Source organism: Crotalus tigris, unplaced genomic scaffold (genome assembly GCF_016545835.1).
Source record: "Crotalus tigris isolate CLP2741 ecotype Arizona unplaced genomic scaffold, ASM1654583v1 scf7180000023589.2044511, whole genome shotgun sequence".
Lineage (NCBI taxonomy): Eukaryota > Metazoa > Chordata > Lepidosauria > Squamata > Viperidae > Crotalus > Crotalus tigris.
In genome coordinates this window covers 1632798-1654784 of record NW_024100062.1, presented here as the reverse complement: position 1 = coordinate 1654784, position 21987 = coordinate 1632798, and the positions used below count along the sequence as shown (strand labels likewise).

The following is a 21987-nucleotide window of genomic DNA, read 5'->3' as shown; positions in this document are numbered from 1 at the left end:
TAGGACTATGCTGTGAAATATTAAGTCACCATTCTTTATTCATTTAATAGTATTAGCCAACCTAGTGGGTGGCAGAATCAGGTGTAGCCATAATACTCCCTTGAGAGTGCAGACCAGTTTTAATCTACTGTCATGGAAAGAAGCATGCGGGATTTATAAAAAAGAAAAGAAAAAAGGAATATTAATGGCTGCCAACTAATTCAGTTCTTATTTGATGTGGTGCCAAGAAATGTATATCTTTTGTTGAAATCTCCTACGTACATACATATCCATCAAATTATTCCCTTTGGGGGTAAGCAATGATGTGCTAAATGTAGAAAAAGAATAAGGAGAGAAGAGGAGAGCTAACTAAAACTACTTCATTCCCAAATCATTCATTATATTTGTCCATACATTTTTATCCTTGCAAAACAGCCTTTCTTCTACCGAGCTCATATACTAATTCACACAAGTTGTGAATGCTCCAACACTGGAAGTTTTTAAAAAGAGACTGAACAACCATTTGTCTGAAATGGTATGGGCAGGGGTGTCAAACTTAATTTCACTGAAGGCTGCATCAGCACTGCGGTTGCCCTGGGGGGGGGGCAGAGTGGGTGCAGCCTACTGGGTGGGCGTGGGTGGAATGAGTGTGGCCTACTGGATGGGCGTGGCCAGTTTTACATCATTTGCATCAAGGGTGCCTATGGGGGCCTGGGCAGAAGTGGGACAGATCTGAGGGTCTCTGGCAGAAGGGGGTGGGACTGGGCAAGTGCAAAGGCATGATCCACTGGGGCTAGTGCCAAGATGGCCACCACAAAATTGTACATTGGCTCCCAGCTGGCCTGGGCCAGGGTCAAGGCAGCAGGGGCCATTTCACTGTTACCAGGATGGCTTTACGGGCCACATGAAACCACTTTGCGGGCCGCATCCGGCTCCCAGGCCTTGTGTTTGACATGTCTGGTATAGGGTTTCTTGCCTGAGCAGGTGGTTGGACTAGAAGACCTCCAAGGACCCTTCCAACTCTATTATTGTTGTTGTTGTTACATTGCCCTTTTTTGGCTTTAAATCCCCCCTCATCATCACCAGCTCCATCAAACCACACTTCCTTGAACTTCCCTTTCACTCAAACCATATTTCATTTTGATGATGATGATGATATCATCATATCAATTCAGTCATGTCTGACTCTTGGTGATTCTATGGATCAAGTCCCTCCACATTTTCTGATCTTGCATTATTTTGAGTTTATTTGCAATTTAATCTTAATTCACTCTCTTTATATGGATGTTGCTTTTACTGTTTTCTTTTGTTTTAAGTGCTGTCTTCATAACTTATCCAGGATTATGTATGTAAAATGGATGACTGTGTAAATTTCATAATTATATAAATAAATGACTCAATGAACTACTTCTGTATTCAAGCCACTGTCGTGCATCATTCATTCATTTTTGACCCCATGTCTTCTTGTTTAACCACACACATTTAAATACCTCTGTCCCGGTGCATTCAACTTAGTTTTGTTTCTCCTGACATTCCCAGTGTTCACATCTATGGAACGAAGTGGGCACAGAGACACTCTTAATATGTAGTCATTTTCTTTTCTTTTGATAAATATGAATTCCATATATATTCAGACTGCTTGCTATGAAATCACCTACATGTTTGTTTTTATTGTATAGCTCTGAGTACAATTCTAGTGGGACAAAGAAGCTGGCTGAATGAGCAGGAAAGTCTTTCACAATAAAAATTTGTATTCCAGATTTTATTTTTAGGTCTTTATTGTTGCTATCATTTAAAAGATTCATTTTTAATGGGATGTCTTTTCAGTTTTATTTTTTTTCAACTGCTTTCAAGAAACTTTGCTTGCAAAATGTGCTAGAAAAAAACAATTGTACAAAGGTCTAATATAACAATCACTTGATTATCTGACATTTTATCCAGCTATAAAAGAACTCTGTATCTCTTTCAAATTTTGTGTATTTGTTTTAAGGTCTTCCCTTCCACTGCAAATATGAAGGGTTTGATTGCAGAGTTTTTGGATTCACAGCATTTCTGGCACATTCTTTATTTTGTTCCTGACACACCTTTGCACAACTAAAAGCACTACTTTCGGTAACAGCTTTGTCATCTGCCACTGAATAATATTTGTCTATAGAAAGAGACTTATTTTTTTTAAAAGAAAACTACAACAGTTCTTTAAAAAGATTAATTTGCTTTTCAAACAGTCTTGAGAATGTTGTCTGAGGTTAGAAAGGCAGAATAGGAACATTTTAATTTTAATAAAATGTAAGATACTGAAAATCTTGTTACCTTCCTTCTCTAACAGTTTATATAATAAATATCAGGCCAGCTTCTTTTTTAAAACAATTTTCTCTCCTCCCTCCCCAGTTGGAGTTCTCTTTAGAGACAAAGAAAGAAGGGAGGGAAAATATGTTGTCCTGATAATTTTTATTGCATACAACTAACTGGACTCATCTAAAAAATAATAGTAATGATTAAGTCATTTGTGTTATAAGTATTGTGGAATTTTCACAGTATACTATCTAGTTAAGAAGTAGATGAGGCCAATGTTTAACAAGTCACATATTTCCATTGTCCCTTCACCCCCAGCTTATGCTTTTACCACATCCTAACAAAAACACAACCAGAACTGGTGAAAAACATACGGTTCCAAGTAATGAATCACATACTTTCCCGCAAGTACAGTAAGTACTACCAGCTGTGACAGTCCTGTTTTGGCAGTGGAACCACGGCAGTACAAGGCCGACACATCTGAAACCAGCTGTACTAAAAAACCGCAAGCAATATAAGTCCGTCTGCTTTCTGAGGGGCTTCTTTGTCTCCGTCTGTCTTTCTCGGCTCTGTCCCTAGGATTTGCCAGCCATCTTTGTTTTGACAGGACTCTGAGTTTTAAGAAATTTGAAGGAGGAAAAAAATAATCCGCTGATTCAGGAAGCTGAGTCTCTACAAAAAAAAATGATAAGGAGTTCTTTGTCCAATTTGAGCATACCTCAGGAAATTTAAAGAGAAAGTATACAAACTAGTATGTTCTCTATTTGTGCTAGCCTCTGAATTACTCAGTACTAGGCACCCTCCAAAGTAGATTTTAATTAGAATCAGCAGAGTTTGCTTCCAAATGGATTTGAATATTAAAATAGTTGCATAGATTTTACAGACAAACACATATGCACACATAAGAGCTGCACTTTACTAGCAGAATCAGGAATCTGGTTTTCATATCAGTGGTTAAATAATCACAAGAATTTGCCCTTGCAAGAAACAGGACACTGGGCTAATACAGAGTCAATATATTAGTTTTTGTATAATTGCGTAATTCAGACAATGCATAATAAAACCAATTAGTTAGTAGAAAATTTCAGGAATCCCTTGTAAATCTCTGAGATATTCTTTCTTTTTCTAAGTCAGTGATTTTACTTTGCAGTATGCTGCCCAACTCTCTGCCGTCTCTTCTTTGGGGTACAAAAGGATTTACCAAGTAGCTCTGCATATGAGGCCAGCTTGAATGGACCCAGTTTGGGAAGATAGCAATACTTTTAGGAATGCTGAACAACATCAAATTATTCCTCTTTACAGGACTGCAGAGTGGTTGCTGGAGTACATTTTTTCAAAATCCTGTGCTGGCACACACAATTTGAAGATTTTTTTTAAAATGAAGAACCCTTTTTTGCTACAGTCTGAAATGTGTCGGTGGATAGGGCCTTTCACTGATGCTATTCAGGATGTGAAATATATAGCTAATCAATTTCATCCTTGGTATGATTTTTCTGGAAACACAAACTTGGCCTGAGTAATCCATTACACTGAATTTTTTTTTAATAGCTTGAAATACCTATTCTGTGTGCTTTTTTTATTTTGTTAAGTGATGTCGAATTGCTTTGGTGATGGCTGCAGATTGCTTTTTTTAATTCGATTAGCTACCTAGAATGGATATAAATGTTTCAACCAGCAATAACAGATAAATAAATCTCGCAGTGCCAATAGTCCTTGATCTATAACCACAATTAGGACCAGAATTTACGTTGCTAAGAAAGGCAGTCGTTAAATGAGTCGCACCCAATTTTACGACCTTAGTTGTTAAGCAAATCACTGCAGTTATTCAATGAATCATAGGGTCATTAAGCAAATCTGGATTCTCCCATTGACTTTGCTTGTCGGAAGCCAGCTGGGAAGGTCACAAATAGTAATTGTGTGACTCCGGGATGCTGCAACAGTTGTAAGTACATGGCAGTTCCCAAGAGCCCAAATTCTGATCATGTTACCAAAGGGATGCTGTGACAGTCATAAGCATAAGGACCGGTTATAAGTCACTTTTTCAGTGCCGTTGTAACTCTGAACAGTCCCTGAATGAACGGTTATAAGTCAGAGACTACAGGTGTTCCTCGACTTATGACCACAATTTAGCCAAAATATCAGTTGCTACGTGAGATATTTGTTAAGTGAGGTTTGCTCCATTTTACAACCTTCCTTGCCACAGTTGCTAAATGAATCACTGCAGTTGTTAAGTTAGGAATACATTGGCTTTGCTTGTCAGAAGGTTGCAAAAGGTGATCACATGCCCGAGACACTGCATCAGTCATAAATATGAGTCAATTGGCAAGCATCTGAATTTTGATCACATGATCATGGGGATGCCACAACAGTCTTGTGAAAAATAGTCAAAAGTCACTTTTTTCAGTGCCATTGTAATTTTGAACAGTCGCTAAATGAATTGTTGTAAGTCCCAATAGATGCATAACATACCTTGCCTCCCCACTCTGGTGGGTGAGGTATAGAATAGAATTACAGAGTTGGAAGGGACCTTGTAGGTCATCTAGTCCAACTCCCTGCCCAAGCAGAAGTCCCTACACCAGTGGTGGTGAACCTATGGGTGCCAGAGGCGGTACTCAGAGCCCTCTCTGTGGGCACGTGCGCCCTCGCCCCAGTCCTAGGCCTTCAGCTGGGTTTTATAAAACCTTTTCGCTTTAGGCCTCCACTGCCGTGTGTAAAAAAAAAAAAAGGTTCAATCAATCAGTCAATTTCAACTTCTCACAGGAAAAAAAAGATCTTGCAAAGTTGGAATTGATTGATTGAACTTTTTAGTCCCATCCAGTCTGCCGTTACACTGCAGCCATGCCCAGCCAATGGGCCAACCCACCCGGCACCCAATGATACATAAGTGGGTTTTGGGTTGCAGTTTGGGCATTTGGTATCTAAAAGGTTCACCATCACTGCCCTACACCTTTTCTGACAGATGGCAGTCCAGTCTGTATTGCAAAATATTAAGTATTAAGACAGCACACTGTTGGAAAGACAAAATTACATGATATTCCCAGATTTCTCTGTTAATCTCCCTCCCCTCCCCCCCCAGGCCATCAAATATTAGCTCCAAGGACTGCCTCAATCATTCATTAATATAATTTGATTGTCTGAACGGGATCAAGATGACAGAGTGAAGAAAAAAAAAAACTATTTGGACATTCACAAACCCAAGAATGGTGATTGTTTGGTGAGTACCTGCTGAGAAGAAAAATATGTATATTTCAAATATGTGATTCAAGCACAAGTCATACGTACACATAGCAAAAGGAATCAATACAAATCCAAAAGCATTATTTGACTGTGTATAATGAAAGATTTTAAAAAGTAGTGAAGCATGCAAGTGTAATGAGAACTTCTGAATGTGCATATCATTCTTTGCTAGTGTCAGGACTGAACCGGGATTAAAATGAACATGCAGGAAAAGTTGAGAATTCAGAAACATTTAAGAGAAAGAACAACTGAAAGAAGATTAATGAATGCAAAGGCAATGTAATGAAGGAGGATATGGGAGCTGCTTGGAAGACAGTTAATTAATTATATTGCAGAGTGACACAGAAGTATGCAAAGTTATACCAGTGGCAAGTTTGAAAAGGCTGCTTGGTAGAATCATGAACTGAAAAAGGTTGGTCAAGGGAAAACTGCATGTGAGACAACAATTGCTCCAAAAATGGAAATTATAGAAATACGGCATTATAGACGGATAAAAGTTTAAAAGATATTGTTACAGAAAAATGGTTGAAATTAAAAGAGGCAGAGAAGATACAGAAAAGTTATGAAGAAATGGATTCAGAGGGTTAAACAAGCCGATAACAGAATGGAAACATGACGAAATGCTTTGGGATAAAACTTAAGTGAGGAAATGATAGGAGTTTTTCAGTGATTTGTGTCAGAGTGATTGCATGTTGAAAAGTGGAATTGAAACATGCTATAAATGTTAGTATCTAGTATCTAGAAAAAAATGAAAATGACATAAATGTATGTTGAAAAAAACAACAGCAAATGTAGATTGTGCAACTAGACAAATGTAAAAAATGGAGTGGCTTTGTGATATAACATATGTGAAGAACTGTGCATGATGACTGGAAGAATGCTATGTGTGGAAAAAGTAAAGGCAAAAATTAAAGATTATTTGGGGAAGAGTTTTGGTAGGATTCCAACTGAAAAATAATAAGAGACCGACAATGAGCAAAATTTGAAAAGTGCAATGTGTTCTTATGCTATGCAGAAAGTGTGCAAATCAAATTTTTGTTTTTCAGTTGTGTGTTTCTTAATTTAGAGAAACTATAATATAAGAGAATAGGCCTGAATTGTAGAAAGTCTGGCCCAAATAGAGGATTAAAGGCTGGTTGCTGAATGCAATAAGAACGGTTTGCAATAGTCATAAAGGCTGTTTGAGAATAAATGGAAAGCTTTAGGTTCAACACTAAGCAAAGAATGAGATAAAGATGTTTGTTATTTCTTTTATTCTTTCATGTGTTTTGGGGATTCTGGGTCAGTCCCTTTCTCTCAGCCCTAGGATGTAGGTAGTGGCAAGCCATTTCTGAAGTCTTACAAAGAAAACTATAAGGATTAGAGTCCAGATCATCACTGAGAGTCAACCCTAACTTAAAGACAGCCACCCCCAAAAGAAGAAATGTTTATGGAGACATTAGAGATGTCTTGACTGGAGAAATAACTATCTAACTTTTATAAGCATACAATGTCATTTTGTGGTCTAAATATCGGAATAATTTGCAGCAAGTGTTAAATTGCACGATAAAACAAGGCATATGAACCTAAAAAATCAATTCATCAAAGACCAAGACAATTGTGTTTGGTAAGGAAAAGGCAGTGAATAGATGAAATTGTGTACCTTTGCAGAATGTTTACTAAATAGGGCAATATGGATGGAGAAATTTTAAAACATGCAAATGTGGGCAAAAAAGGAACTGAATGGTATGGGCCCCTTGCAAGGAATGAATGTTTATCAAAAGAAGTGAAAATAGCTCTGTATGAGCATGCTTTTACCCCCTTTGTTATATGGAAATGAGAGCTGGTTATCCCAGGAGAAATGTAAAATAAAGTTGAATACAGTGAGAATGGGGTAGTTAAGAAGTATGTGTATGTGACAAAAGGATAAAAAAATACGTAAAGAATGAATGAACGCTGAATGAATGTAGCTGTATACAAAACTGAGCATCCAATATAAAAGTAGGCTGAGATGGGCTAATCGTTAGAAAGAGGATGAATAAGGTTGGAAGTGTAAAACAAATATATGAAAGAAGAGTGAATGGGCGGGGGAAAAAAGAGGGGTTCTCAAGGCTGAGAAAGTGATGATTAGATAGAATTGTTATGATCCTCCAAAAAAAAAAGCAAGGAGTTTAAATAACAAAAGACAATATGCAAACTGGTGTATAAATACGATGAAAGTAAGGATGGATTGGAAGGCTGAAAAGTTATAGAGAGGCATAATGAATAGTGTTAGTGTAAACTAGTTATGTTTTCTTTCTTATCTTATACTTTTAATTTCTTTGGGTTACCTATTTCTTACTCCTTTTCTGCCCTCAGCGTAACGAAGCTTATTCTGAAAGTAAGGTGACCAACTTTTTTACGATGAGGAGGACACAAATAAATTGAAGAAAAAAAAGTGAGTCTAATGCGTGCGTGTGTGCCGTGTCATGTTTCAGTAAGAAGTAAACAAAGCCACTTGTGTGCAGTGCACTCTTGCGCGGGGCGCACTCTCTCAAAACAATTCTCCTATGCGGAGCGCATGCGTCTCATAATCGCATCTCACCGTACTGTACCGAGCTTTGACGAATTGTCATGTCAAATACAGATACGTCACATCACATGCAACGGATTGGATCGGCATCGATCAAATACGGAGATTTACAGATTAGTCTTCAAATATCAAAAAGGAGGACACGTAGGAGGACATCTTTCAAGAGAGGACTGTCCTCCCTAAAGGAGGACGATTGGTCACCTTACTGAAAGGGAATATTATGATTGGGGGGGGGAGTGGAATACCATTTTTTTTAATAGAATGCAGATTCTAGTTTTAAATACACAACGATGCCGACATTTTAAAGAACAAAAAGAGTGCAAGGACGAGGTGCTGCTTCCTTAATTCATCATAAATAAATAAATGTTATTTAAAAGAAAGTCCCATGAATTATAATTAGGAAATAACTAAGCATGGGTGTTGTGTTATTACCTCAAAGAAATGTTTTTATAAAACGATGTATCGCTACCAAAATGTATAAAGGTGCTTCAAATATGTGTTGGGAATGTGAACAACAGGAAGGGACCTTTTATCATGTTTGGTGGACATGTAAAAAAGTTAAAACAAACTTAGATTCAAAGGGCATACTTTGATACAGACTATTTTAAAGATCAATATTCATTTGACACCAGGTATTTTCTTTTTAGGACTAATAGATAAACAGCACCATGGAAGATTATTTCAATATACGAGAACTGCAACAATTACCATATGCTTCCACACTTCTCACTATGGAGGAATGATTGGTAAAGTTGAGAAATTTTTCCTGAAATGGCTAAAATTGACTTCGTTGATTAGAGAGAGAAAAATGATGTCATTTATTGGTGACTGAAACCCTCTAATGGACCTTTTGCAAAAAAACTGGAAAAAAAAAAGATTTTGTGATTTATGGTTTTGATGACTAGACATAGAACATAAAACATAGAGTAACAAGTTGAAAGGGGGCTTAGAGGTCTTCTAGTCCAACCCCTAACTGAGTAGGAGACCTTTTACCATTCCAAACAAATAGTTCTCCAATCTCTTCTTAACAACCTCCAGTGATGGATCACCCACAACTTTTGGAGGTAAGCCATTCCACTGATTAATTGTTGCCACTATCAGGAAATTTCTCCTTAGTGCTAAGCTGGTTCTCTCCTTGATTAGTTTCCATCCGTTGCTTCTTGTCCTGCCTTCAGGTGCTTTGGAGAATAGCTTGAGCCCCTCTTCTTAGTGGCAGCCCCTCAGATATTGGAACACTGCTATCATGTCATCCCTCGTCCTTCTCTTCATTAAACTATATATAATTCCTAATTCTGCCCTCCCCAGCTATAAATGGGTGGTCAAAGAAACGTCTGAACATAGAAAGAAGAGTAATTTGATGTAACTTTAAAGAGGTTAAATATATATGTGTATTTATAAGAAGAATTTCAGAAGCCACTTTTATATCTTCTTTCTTTTTCCTTTCTTGAACATTTTGCTTTTTTATTTCTTTTTTCCTCCTGACCTTATATTAGCTTGTATTAATTTTATCTTCTTGTTTAAAAGTTCTAATTATATATAAAAGAATTATATAATATATATAAAGCAAATTGCCAAGAATAGGCAGACCTTTTTGGAAGTTATACATATGTGATTGAATGCACTGAGGAAAATGTTTACGTTCAATGAATACGTTAACAGTTTTCAGCAACTGCACATCTCACAGAAACTCATTCTGAGTAATATATACCAATATATATCTTCTTCACCTTATGCATGCTGAAAATACAAAGAAGAATTTCAATTCTTTCAAAGAATGAAAACAATTATATCTGTCTGATAAGTGTGAGAGTATGGCGTGAATGTGCAAATAATAATATATAAGTGTACAGAAGTACCTACAGCAGTGGTGGTGAACCTATGGCAAGGGTGCCAGAGGTGGCACTCGGAGCCCTCTCTGTGGACACATGTGCCGTTGCCCTAGCCTTGCCTCCCCCGTGACCCCCTCCTCACCAGCAGCCCCCCTGCAGGAGATTCACCCCCAAGCATGGCCCACGTGGAGTAGCTTAGCCAAGGATATGGCACCCAGGCAGCTTAGACAAGACTCTGACCTCACGCCCCATCATGCACAGTTGACGCTGCGGGGTGTGGGCAGAGGCATGGCCGCCATGGTGCTGCTGGGCTGCCTGGGTGATCTGCGGCAGGCCCTGGAAGTGGTGAGTGGCCCTGCAGGCAGGCAGGGTGGGGACGGAGCCAGTTTTTGGGCACCCAGTCTCTAAAAGATTCACCATCACTGACCTACAGCATAAGGTAAAATCCATATAATGCTCTGGCAGCAGAAATATAAATTCATTTATATAATTTGAAATGTATCTATCAAAGCATATCTAAGAATAGTATTTGCTACATATTTTGCCAGGCAATTTTTTTTGCAGGATGCTGTATTAGACAAATTCTACTGTAACTTCCCTGATACTGCCAATTTTTCCATCGACAATGCTCTTGTGACTTGAGCCTCATAGCGAGCCATAATTCAGAGACTGAAGCTTTTTCAAGATGCAAATATAGCGATGACAGTGGCTTCACCAAAGAAATTTATGCTTCTTTGTTAATTGCAGAAGAAAATTGTTAGAACAATGTTGGCAAACAGTTTTCACTTTTCGCCAGCAGCATGCCCAGCAAGAAAGACAAATGACTTCATTATGGGCTGCAGTTTTCCTGAATAGGGAAGGATTAAACTATGCCCCAGGCACTTTTTTCTTCAGTAGTTTGTAGCTGGCTTTATAATCTACCATTCCACCATGCCTGTCGCTGGAGGATAAATTCCATACCTGATATTTTGTGGAGGAGAAAGCCAGGGAAGTACATTAAAGCAGGTGACTATGGGATCCTTTAATACTTTAATTGTCACAACCAGATTTATAACACTTCTTTTTCAAAAAAAAATAAATTCCAGGATTTCTGAATCCTATTTTGGAAATAAGAATTAATGTATTGTTTGCGCTATGTGCACCTTGAGAAAAAGAAAGGTATTAGTATCAGTCTTTGCCCAGGCTATTAAGCATTTATATTTACACTCAAGAAATCTGATTTTTGGCTACTCACTTTCATGTAATAAATATGATGTTTTTAAAATGCATATTACATGCCTTTCTTTAAATGTAGCAGTTTCATCATTTGTAATAGAAGCATCTCAGCTGTGTGTGGTCCAGCAGACTGTGTGCTCCAGAAATCTATTGGATTCTACATGAACAAATTAGAAATCTGCAGCAGATTTGGGCTACTAATATTTCATTATTCTCAACATAAAGTCAGTCTTCAAAAGCAATGATATATTGTTATATGCAATATTCATATAGTATATAGCATGTAGCCTTGACTAAATTGTTTTGATTTCTTTGCATTGTTCAAACAAGGAAAAACATAGAATTGTTTTTATGAATGTCATATGACAATAATAAATTAAGAATAGTGCTGAAAGAATATTCATTATAAGTCCACTGTTGCCTTCTGATTAAGGCAAATATATGAAATACGTATCTATTTCACATTCAAATAAAACTGTATACTTTTTGCAACAGACTCTAAAATAAATGATCATATTGCTTCTTATTTTAAATGATGTCATTTTATTTTACCTGCAGAGGTAGATTAAAAAACAAAACAAAACTGGGACCATTATTCTAAGTATATTGAAGGACTATCCCTCTTTTGGATTAAGTTCATGATACAAAAATGTATTCTGGCATTGTGCCATGGCTTATCTGACTTATTTAAAATAACAACATTCTCTGTGTAACTTCTCCCTATTTTACAAAATATTCTAAATGGTATTGATGCAATATTTACTAATGTTGCAAAAATACCATTGTACGTTCATTGATAAATTGACCAGAAGAAAACCATGTACTTTGTTAACATTCAGTTTATTTTCTTTACTGTTTTAAAATGCTGCGGTTATTTATTCATTTTACAAAGTTGCTGTAGCTTAGTGTTTTATATACACTCACTGAGCTGATTTACAAAGTATGGCTCATGACTCTAATGCTTCTGCTTCTCAAAGGAAAGAATAGCTTTTGTTTTTATTTTGCAGCAACAGGATTACTGATGGTATTGGAATGCAAACAAGCTATGATTAGTAGTAATTATCACTTAACAAGTCAAGCCAACTTCAGACTATGTTTTACAATAAGTACTAGTCTTTGTTTGCATAGAGTGGGTGATTCTGATTAGCTGAGAATAAAGCAGAAGGTTCTTATCTCAACTTTGCAGGCATGCTGGAGAATGGTAGCTACAAGAACACAAGGCACATTCCAGCCTCAGCTATGAATGGTATCCAGTGAAATTTGGCCACTGATAGAACAACTTCCATTAACAAATTGGATGGGATCATGCTTCTTTCCATTACATAGTTGAGCGCCCATCCAGAGAAGGTTACAAAATGTGAACCAATTTGTAGGTATTAGTACCTACATATTAGTACCGCTTTATTAAGAGTAAGGCCACATCTGGAATACTGCACCCAGTTCTGTTCATCACATTACAAAAAAAGATGTTGAGACTTTGGGGAAAAGTGCAAAGGAAGAGCAACTAAGATGATTAAAGGCCTGGAGACTAAAACATATGAAGAACGGTTGCAGGATTTGGGAATGGTCAGTCTAGAGAAAAGAATGGACTAGGGAGTAAACAGGATAGCAGTATTCCAGTATTTGAGAGGCTGCCACAAGGAGGAAGGGGTCAATTTATTTTCCAAAGCACCAGAAGGCAAAACAATAAACAATGGATGGAAACTAATCAAGGAGAGAAGCAACCTGGAATTAAGGAGAAACTTCCTAATAGTGAGGACAATCAACCAGTGGAACAGCTTGCTTTCAGACGTTGTGGGTGAAATGACATAGGGATTCCTGCTTGAGCAGGGGGCTGGACTAGAAGACCTCCAAGGTCCCTTCCAGCTCCATTCTGATTATTATTTCAAATCATATCTTTATTGTTTACTAGACTCGCCAGATAGCATGTTGTAATTAATTTAATATCGATTTCCTATCACAATAAATAATTTCTTCCATGCCCTTTTATATGAACGTAAAGATACCCAAGGGACATATATTACAATGATACTGTGTCTTCTTAAATAATTGCCACCTAAAAGGAAAATTCAAATCTCACTGATTTTTTTTCTACCAAGTGCCATCAGAAGGTGGCAAAATGCAGGTTGGAATAGTCTACCATTACATCGACAGAAAACTGGTTGAACAAATGAAACCAATTAGTGTACATCAATGATTCTTTAGCAAACTGGAAGGAAGTGTAAAACATTACCATATGTCTCCATCTAGGTCCCATACTGTTTTACATGTTTATAAATGACTATAATGAAGAATAGAAAATAAGATCATAAATTTGCAGATGGCACAAAAAGAAGAGAGAGCAAAGACCTTGGAGAACACTGTCAAGATGCAGTACTTTCTCATCAACCTGGATTTCAAGATGAATTTCAGCATGGACAAATGGGGAAAAAAATGAACTTCAGCAGTGAAAAAAGTCTACACATCGGTGGGAAAAGTCAAAGGCATTAAGGATGTCAACCTGGAATCTCAAACATTTTAGTGGATCGTCTTACAGAGAAGGAATGGGCAATTTTTGGCATCTAAATAATAACTTCTAATTAGTGAGTTGGCAAAATAGTACATGATGATGCAAGCTACAGACCATCATCATCACCGGGTCTTCAATTCCATCTTGGCTGCACACTAGGATTAGTTTGTTCGATCTTCTTTGATAACATCCCATAATAATCTAAAAAGGACATTAATCTCATGTTGTTTCAGGTATAAAGCCAGACATTTCTTTTAAACCTGAACTCTCTTCGAATATGGACATTTCTTACTATAATTTGAAACAAAATTTCCATCATTCTATTTACAAAACAAGATGCTGACAGCCCTCAAATTGTAACAGTGTTGTCAACTGATGCTTACTGGAGCAGGGTTTTGTTATGTCCTCTTTCTTCCAATTCCCCTCCCCACTGTCTTTAAATTTCTGCTACTAATTATAAATGTCAAAAGCAGAACAGAGCTAACTGATTTGAATGGCTGGTGTCTGTACATGTGCGCACACAGAATCCATTAATGATTTCAAGGTACATAAAAAGCTAATGATCTTTAAATGGTACTACTAATAGTTACCTTTTATGTTTCTGTGAGTCTTTTTTACGTATTACTAGGTAATATTAAATGCAAACTCTGAATTATATACAAGCATGATTCATAGCCAGATGGATAAGGAACTCCATATATCCACAAGACCCTTTTCAGGGGTCTACAGAATCAAATAAGTTTATACTATAAAATTTCTGATTAATTAATTAATTAATTAATTACTAATACAGTAAATATTGATAGATACAGCCCATGTAAATGAAAGCTCTTTGGGGTCCTCCATTATTTTTAAGAATGAAAAGAGATCCTGAGACCAAAATGTTTGAGAACCGCTGCTGTAATGAATGTACACTGATTGCATCGTAGTGCCACTTGGAAAGTTTTGTTCCAATCCTGGAACTACAAATTACCACCATCATCTGTTTAAAGCAGAACATCATGGAAGGAGACAGAGACTTAGAACGAAGGACAATGGCAGTACAGGCAGTCCTCGACTTACAACAGTTCATTTAGTGACTGTTCAAAGTTACAACAGTACTGAAAAATGTGAGATATGACCATTTTTCACAGTTACAACCTTTGTGGCATCCCCAGGATCATGTGATTAAAATTCAGATGCTTGGGCAACTGGTTCATATTTATGACAGTTGCTATGGCCCAAGACCATGTGATCTACTTCTGACAAGCAAAGTCAATGGGGGAAGTCAGATTCACTTAACAACCGGGTTAGTAACTTATCAACTTGATTCACTTAACTTTAGCAAGAAAGGTCATATAAAATGTGGCAAAACTCACTTTATAAATGTTTCCCTTAACAACAGAAATTTTGGGCTCAATTGTGGTCCTAGGTCGAGGACTATCTGTACACTGCTAAAAAGGAGAAGAAAGGGATCCAGGCATCCATATAGGGGTATGAAATAAAAGTAGCTTGGGAAGGTAAGATATCTAGCAATCAACAAGAGCTTCTGTGAGAGCAATAGTGCTCCCCAAACTTTTTCCTTCATTACCCAAAACTGCTAATCAGAAAGTCCTTTTTGCCCAATATTGGTAAAACTCTTTAAATCAGTTTAAATGACCCTGTTGTGATTGGGTAATGGGTTTGTGTGTCATTACCCAAAGAAAAACAACTTTTAACCAATTTTGAATACTTTATGTAAGTCTGGCAAGCATAAGGTGACCAACCATCCTCCTTTAGGGAGGACAGTCCTCCTTTTGTGAGTTCTGTCCCCCCTCAAAAAGTATCCTCCTACATGTCCTCCTTTTCGATATCTGAAGACTAATCTGCAGGGCTTTTTTTTTCTCACAGAACGCTCAGAATGGCGTTCCAGCACCTTTTTTTGATGGTTTTTTTTTCAACTTTTGCATGAGCTGTGCTACTCCCCCTTTTGGCTTTCGAAAGCCAATAGGAATTGCTGCTGAGCACGCCAAAACACCCGGCCGGCAAACTTTGCATATGTAAGTTATCTGCAGCGAAGGCAAATTAGTAGGAACTTTGTACCCCTCCCTGCTACCCAACTACATCATCTCCTAGTTAGTCCCGGGATATCTAGAGGAGACTGGAGCAGTGATGCCACGGTGACTTTCTCTTGATCTTTGGCCCTGCTAGGGCAATAATGGCTGTGGGTGCAAGAGGCAGAGGTGGCGGGGCTGCTGCAGGTGGGTGTGTGAGGGGCAGCGGTGGCTGGCTGCCCCCTGTGCTGTGGGAGCCGCGGGGCCTGCTCTACACAGGGCTGCGCAGGGTGGGCAATGGTGCTGGTGGGGCAGCTGCAGGCGAGGTGTGTCAACGGCGGGCTGCCTCCCGGGGCCAGAGCCGGCACAGCTGGTGCTTTGGGAGCCGTGGGTCCCACTCTACACGGCGGGGCAGCATTGCTGGTGGGGCGGCTGCAGGCGGGGGTGTGGCGTGTAAGCAGAATTACAATATAAAATGTTATTGTTAGAAATGTTTTTTATTATGCATTTATCATATTATAGTGTATTCTGTATTATTGTTGTAATGAATAAAATGTTTCTTTTATTTACAATATTTTTTCTTCAATTTATTTGTGTCCTCCTTTTCATTGTAAAAAAGTTGGTCACCTTAGGCAAGCACTGTGTTAGAGGTTCAAAAAAATGGGAAGGACTGTGAAGGCAGCAAAACCAGTAATTATCTATAGACAGTAATTACAGATTAAGACTGAGATATTCTTGACATCCCCTTAAAATTGGAGTATCCTACCTCAGGGAGGATCTTGTTTTTATTAATTTGTTAGGCATTAAGACTGTTTGCTACCATATAAATCCAACAGAAAAGTACCCATGAGTGGGTGGATGGTAGTAAACTCTTAAAAATAATATTAAAGAATAATACGCAAAGCAAACAAGCCAAAAAGAGGGGTGGGGAGAGACTTAAATTCAATCACAGTATTTACATCCTTACAATCTACAGCATGCAGCCTGATGTTTATTCAACTTTGGTTATATACATACATACATACATACATGCATACATACATACATACATACGAGATTCCCATTATTTTGTCATACAAATATATATAAATTGGTACATTGCTCAGAGGAAGTGGTCAGGTCACACCTTTAAATGATCAGCTCCAAAGCTATGTAGGGATATGAACATATTTTGATTTTTCTCTAAATCAAAAAAAATCAGAGTATAAATTAAGACAGTTCTGATAATTTAGGAAAGAGAGAGATGGCTTACTCTACTTTACAGATAAAAGCGCTGAAAAGAAGAAAAAAGTTTTTTTTCTCTCCATGTTTTATACTCCATCACCATAAGGTTTTCTATCAGTACATAATTCTTGCCACATATTTCTTTTTCTGCTTAATCATGGGTGCCAAACCTGAGCCCAGATCTTGAGAATTTTGCTTCAGAGGGCTTCCAAAAGTTGTCACCAAGTTGTAATTTTTTAATATCAGAGAAGCTGGATATTATAAAAGACATGAGGCATTAATTGGATTAGCATTTAAGCAATTTAATTTTAATTACTTTTCCATGTAAAATAAATTAAATGTATCTTTTCCTTTTGTGTTCCTATATTTTGAAGACCGCGCTCAACTGTCTTCAGTTCAAAGGTCAAGGACAATCTTAGGAAGTGCATCTTCCAGTGCTAGGTCATCACAGAAAATGGGAATTATGTTCCAAAACGCTAACCACTGTTTCTACAAGGAAGAACCAATACCAAGAAAGAAACTTGTCTTGTTATGTGGGTAGTAAGAATTCTTATGCATAAGTTAGCTCCTTAGGTCCTGGCACCATTTCATGCGGATAATGTACCTACTACAAGGATTTAAAACCTATTATTCTATAATCCAAATCTTTTTGGGCCTTGCCTCAGTGTTTTTAAATAAAAGTTTGACTTTAGCTACACTAAAATGACCTGCCAGCGGCCTTGAAATGGAAAATCTCTTATATTGGTGCAAATTGGAATAATTATGCCAAACTTTATTCCACATAACAGAGCTTAATTCTCCGGAGTTTCTTTGCTCTAATTCTCAAATTCTTCAGTTGTTAACAAAACACATGAGGTAGTACTAATCCTTTCTTGCTGTAAAAATGCTAATGACTCCTGCTTTTGATATACTGGTTAACAACCTAATAAATCTGCTTCTATTTTATTAAGTGCTAAGCCACTGTTGTTTTTCAAGAAGCATGTACTTGATAGCTGAATGGCTCTAAAGATACATTCTAAACATGTGTGAAGAGGGACATCATGTACGGGAGAGTTTATTTTAGTTTTATTTATTAGAGCTATCTCCCACTTTTTCCTCACAACAATCCCCGAAGGCAGGTTGGACTGAGAGAAAATGTCTGGCCCAAAATTATGAGGGAATTTGTGTGTGGACTAGACGTGGGTCTCCTACTGCAGGCCCAACTTTTTAACCACTACACCGCAGTGGATCTCCCAGATGAAAGGGATGGAATCTCTGGCTCTGAACCAGAGCACAGATGCAAGGGACATTAGATAATAATTGAGTGGAAAGAAAGAATGTGGTAATGTCTGTAAGAAGAGATCATAAAGTAAACTTTAAATTTGTGAGTCACAATATCTTTCCCAGATATTCATGGCACAGATTCCCAAATCCTACTTAATCCTCTTTACTGGGGCTCCTGGCAGGACAATTGATCCGAGTAAAAATCACCATTATGGTAATACATAATTCCCATCCACATTCTCTGTATAGTCCCTGATGAGGTTTTGCACCAGGAGACTGCTTGCAACGTTTCATAGCATAATCTTTAGGGGAAGTCTAAAAAAATGTAATCTTTCAAGTATGTACAGATAAAGGAGAAAATTGGCAGCTCAGGGTTGAAATGGGAGTCCTTGGTGCTCTCTGAGCTTAGTTGTTTTCTTACAGATGGTTCATTACCCAAACTTGGTAACATCATCAGTGCACTAATTGAGCATCAAGGACCCCTCTTTCAAGTATGTCTTCAGAAAATCATCTTAGTAGGAGATTTGTTTGAATAAGAGATGGCTTCATGTAGACAATTGGAGCAGATTAGTTAAACATAGGTGAAACTAAGGACCAGGTACACACTAATAAAAGTTTGTCCCAAGGAAAGAACAGATTATTAAAAAGCTAACTTCAAGATCATGAGTTCAAGACAAAGGGTTTGATCATGATTCAAGCACTTTTTAAACAAAACTCTAAGACACTTTTTCCTCCAATTTCTCTAACAATCCCCCCTTAAACTGAAGAGGACAACTGTCATAAACTAAACAATGAACACTTACAGATGAGAAAGTACTATTTTAGAGCCATATCTAGCAGAAAAGAAATTAATCATTGCAAAAAAGGAAAACAATAAAATTGGAGACATTTACAAATTAAACACAGATAACAAATTTATTGTCTCTTTCAAACTTTTTATTTTTTTAAAAAAACCCACAGCTTACTTTATTTTGTATGATTCTCCACTTTCCTGGAGCAATAGTTACTAACTGGAGAAGGAACATGAACTGTAAACCATTTGCAATAAAGGCTTTTGACTATGGATATCTTAATGCAGGGGTCCCCAGTCCGTGGACCAGTACAAGGCCACAGCATGCCAGCAACCGTTCTGCACAAACAAGCAAAGCCCCATCCGTGGGATGCAGGCAGCACACAAAACCATGCACCATCCACTCCTCAGAAAAAACTCTCTTTGTGAAACTGGTCCCTGGTGCCCAAAAGGTTGGGGACCTCTGTCTTAATGAACATCCAGGTTCCCAATGCAAATTGTGGGGCCTAATCTGAATATAGAACAGAATAGCAGAGTTGTAAGGGATCTTGGAGGTCCAATCCCCTGCTCAACAAGAGATCCTATATCATTGCAGACTAATGGCTGTCCAATCTATTCTTAAAACGTTGTTGGAGCATCCACAACTTCTGAAGGCAAGCCTTTCCACTGATTAATTCTTCTTACTGTCAGGAAGTCTCTCATAAATTATGGTTTTAGGATCAAATCATATTTATAACCAGCAATAAGAACAATTCCTATTGATAATCTTCTGTTATCACCTCTACTGCCAATCATATGTTTTAATCAACCAGAGAAGGGTTTTTTCGGGATCAAGTCAACACCTGTGACATTTTCAAGCAAGAAATCAGGACGCTGCCCAGTGCATTGTTTGAAAACAGAGGAGAGGAAGCAAAGCAACAACAAGGTGAAGAAGAAAAGGCATTCCAGAATCTGGACACACCTTTTTCTGGAAAAAGTGCTGGCTGTCCACAGGCTTCAGATTTCAGGCCAGCTATGCTGCTCCTGTTTCTCCTGGATAGACAGCGTTAGAGAGAGGAGAGGAATTTTCCTCCTCATACAATTTAGAACTGACACTGATGTTTGTCAAGAACTCAGTGAATAAAATATAAATGCCAGATGAAATTCTGTATCTAACGAATGAATTCAAAATTAAATCACATAGAGTATTTAGAATATAACTCCAAACTCTTTAAAAAGATGTCAGATGTTCAATTACACATCAAAAAAATGTCCCTTTGATTGGTCGCTAGAAGAAGAACTACGTTGTGGGGAATAGAAATAATTTAAAAAAAAAAAATTAAAAAGAAGCCCTAATCCAGGTGCTTAACCGTAAACTGATAGAAAATCTCCTTAAAGATAGAAATTAGTAAACACTTCAGCAGACAGGATAAATTATGTGGTTTGGTACATGGGCTTCAAGTTACTCATATGAGGGTACACTCTGTGCCAGTCATACCATTGCTGGCCTATTCCAGCAATGGCTTTTAGAATGAATAGGATTTTGTACAGTAACCAGCAGTGTATGCCTTGATGCTTCCCACACATTAAAGTCTAATTAAATAATGCCTAATTAATTAGTATCAGATTAAAATGAGATGTACCTCTGAACATAACAGTTAAAATATTTTGCATTCCACACTTGTTCAAATAACATTGTTTCTAACAGTTCAAGATTGTTATAAAGAGCTATTTTGACTGGTAAAAATGTGCCATTTTAACTAGCTAAATCACTGATTTTTAAAAAATAAATAGAATGCTTTTTTTTCTTATTTCCTCAGTAAGGTAATGAAACTTTAAGTGAGGGTTTTCTGATATGTTGTCATATTGTAATTAATTAATAAAGCATTCCTAAAATTTAATTTCCTGGGGGAAGATTCCTCATTTAAACTTTAGCTAAAATATTTCATCTTAACAGTAAGGGTTACAACTTCAAAAGATCACAACATAGTTCATCTGCAAGGAACAAAATTCTGACATCTTCAAAGGTATATCCAAAGGGGAGACAGAGACAAGGGCAAGAGGAGAAGGAGAAGGAGAAGGAGAAGGGGAAGGAGGAGGAGGAGGAGGAGGAGGAGGAGGAGGAGGAGGAGGAGGAGGAGGAGGAGGAGGAGGAGGAGAAGAGGAGGAGGAGGAGGAGGAGGAGGAAGAAGAAAAGAGAAGAGAAGAGAAGAGAAGAGAAGAGAAGAGAAGAGAAGAGAAGAGAAGAGAAGAGAAGAGAAGAGAAGAGAAGAGAAGAGAAGAGAAGAGAAGAGAAAGAGAAGATCTTCATAAAATTGATCAATGATATCCATACCATGTAGTGCCCTCAGGCAATCAGTCAACAGGTTTGCTTTTGGGCACAGTAGTAGTAGTAAATTCTGATTCTCCATTCTCTAAGATAAAAAGTTCATCACCATTTAAAAAAAAGTATCTTGGACAAACTGAAATAAAAATCAGAATGGCATTTAATGTCTGTTTCCAATTGTCCCAAACAATAATATAATTTCTGGACAAATCTTACTCTTGGGTAAGATTACTTCTTTGCCTTGATTATTTCAAAAGGTATCTTTCAATAACTGCTCAAAAACAATATTTTTGCGGTAAGTTAAATATTTCCAAGTACCAATGTTTAGGTGCTTAATTATAACATTCTAGACTACTCGCCAAGATTAAAAAGTGTTCCATAGTAATACAAAAGGTAGGCAAATCATACATACTATGCCCTGAATCATTGCCATGGACCCAGCTCGTTCATCTCCATAGCTAGTCCATTAAATGGAATTCTATACCCCAGAGATGAGGTACAGAATCCCAGTAATGGCATTCTAGAAACATCTGCCGCCCATCCTTTTCGGTGGAATCTTTGGAGGAAACTGTGAAGTAAAAATGAGTGTCACTTTTTTCCTCTGGGGATTTATTTATGTATTTAACTATTTATTTATGTATTTAACTAGCCCTGAGTTTAAATAGTTATGCACTATAACTATAAAACAATAAGCTGAGTCACAAGACACCTTAATCCACGGCTTGCTTAAAAGTTCAGGATTGGGGCCAGAAGGGCATGAAAACAACATTACTAAAATTGG

The 21987-nt window shown here is 37.5% G+C and overlaps 1 protein-coding gene across 9 annotated transcripts in view; it reads right to left on the bottom strand.

Annotated features, from left to right (window-relative positions):
* Positions 1-21987, bottom strand: part of BNC2 (basonuclin 2) — a 433897-nt gene that overhangs the window by 181781 nt on the left and 230129 nt on the right. Inside the window, exon 1 of one of the 9 annotated variants that reach the window (XM_039319406.1) lies at positions 2670-2803. The exons of 7 other annotated variants lie outside the window; for them this stretch is intronic. The gene's annotated coding sequence lies outside the window, so the exon portion shown is untranslated. Of the gene's footprint in view, positions 1-1469; positions 1517-2669; positions 2804-21987 lie in introns of those variants that run through there. One more of the 9 variants, XM_039319403.1, reaches the window with a different exon arrangement.